The following is a 1,881-nucleotide window of genomic DNA, read 5'->3' as shown; positions in this document are numbered from 1 at the left end:
CCTTTGGCCATCCAGCTTTCCTGTCATGTAGACACTGTGTGTGTTTGCCATTTTACACTTAGCTGTTAGGACTTTCACGATGGGGGTCCCTCAACACTAACCACTACTGGTTTCTCGAAGCTGACTTATTGGTAGTATTCTTCTTACACTGGCTCCTCACATGTCCTTGCTCTCCACAGTTCCAACAACCTTTCTGGGTAGCAGCCTTTCCTGCCGTGGCATCTTCCTTGTGTTGAAATTACAGTATTTTTTGTCCTCCCCCAAGCCATTTATGAAATGACTTTCCTATTCTGTTGTATTTCGGAAACGAAGCTTCGAACTAATGGTGAAAATTGGGCGGAAGCTCGTTGCGTTCTCTAAAATTAATTCTCAATTGTTATCCTCAATTTTACTATCGTATAGCAATGAAATAAATGTTATATATAGTTGGCTTAGATAACGAATAAAGATTTTTCTATATAATTATAAACCCATTGTAGTACTGACCCTGTTACCCATAACTACAAAAGTGGCATTAAAGTTTTAAAATATCCTGCATACTTTTGAGACGAAATTAGTGTTCGTTTTACTTAAAATAGTCAGATATTTTGCCACCCCACCCACACAAGCATAACAAGTTAGGTACCTAAAACCCTCGCGCTGTCCTACTGGGGGAGGGGGAGGGAGGGAGGTTGTTACCATAATTGTTTTGTTTTTTTGAACAGTAATCATTTCGGAGAGAGGCAAATTTTCTAAAATCCCTAATAGCGGACTACCTTTCAGTAGAATGTGTGATCAATTAAAACTTTGTGTTAATTAAGGTGTGCACAAGTTAGGTATCACAATTTTATCAGACGAAATCAAACATTCTTTTTATCCAAATAAAGATTAATATGATTCTTACATCTAGAGAAAATATAAATGAAAAATCCACGAATAATTATCAGCGATTTAAGTTTGTCTAGTAAAGAATTAATGTACTTTCTGTAAAATAAATACAAATTCAGGTTTTCTATTCAGGTTAAACTAATATGGATACTGGATGATTTTAGACTTTAAAGAGCTTTAATTTTTTCTATTTAAATAGTTTAATGGCTGTTAACCTCGGCTTATGTACTAAAATATTTAACTTTTTTATAATCACTATACAAAACCATTTATTTTACATAGTTTGAAATGTTCATACAACGTTAACAAATGCAGGCTTTGGAAATTTTAAATATTCAAGTTTATGTCCTCTAAACTAAACAAAGGGTATTCGGGTTTTGATAAAAAAAAGGAAAGAAAACAAGTGATTACATTAAGAAATCTAATACTGTAAGGAATATTTAACAGTGTTAATAAAAGTCACAAAGATATTTCTGTTGTAGATTTATACATCAAAAACAACAATCGCTCCACTAAGTTGAAACGTTAAATTTAGTAGGTTTTTTATTTTCTGTTATTATGTGAACTCTACAATATACACACATAGAAAAAAGTAATTCAAGGCAAAATTATAGTCTAACGCTGTATACATTTCCTTTTTTTTTTTGGAATTCGTTACAGATATTTAAAGGGTATCTGTGAATAGAATAATATCTTTGATATGATGTTTTTCAGTTAATCACAAATAAAAGATATATATCAACATCTATCAATACATATTCCATCTTAGTGAAGCATGTTCTAATGGGAATATTAATGTGGTACATCTTATGATAGAAAAAACTATGCTGACCTTATGTGTACTTTACATATGATACAAAACTATGCTAACCTTATGTGTACTTTACATATGATACAAAAACTATGCTAACCTTATGTGTACTTTACATATGATACAAAAAACTATGCTAACCTTATGTGTACTTTACATATGATACAAAAACTATGCTAACCTAAGGGGAACTTTACATTTAT

At 31.6% G+C, this 1,881-nt stretch overlaps 1 long non-coding RNA gene across 1 annotated transcript in view; it reads right to left on the bottom strand.

Annotated features, from left to right (window-relative positions):
• Positions 1-1,502: 1,502 nt before the first annotated feature.
• Positions 1,503-1,881, bottom strand: part of LOC111086945 — a 17,916-nt gene continuing 17,537 nt past the window's right edge. The window contains exon 4 of the long non-coding RNA XR_002611661.1: positions 1,503-1,859. This is a non-coding gene — a long non-coding RNA (uncharacterized LOC111086945). The remainder of the gene's footprint in view (positions 1,860-1,881) is intronic.

The sequence above is a fragment of the Limulus polyphemus genome, unplaced genomic scaffold (assembly GCF_000517525.1).
Source record: "Limulus polyphemus unplaced genomic scaffold, Limulus_polyphemus-2.1.2 Scaffold56, whole genome shotgun sequence".
NCBI lineage: Eukaryota > Metazoa > Arthropoda > Merostomata > Xiphosura > Limulidae > Limulus > Limulus polyphemus.
The sequence above is the reverse complement of the archived record's forward strand: the minus strand, read 5'-3'. Positions and strand labels throughout refer to the sequence as shown.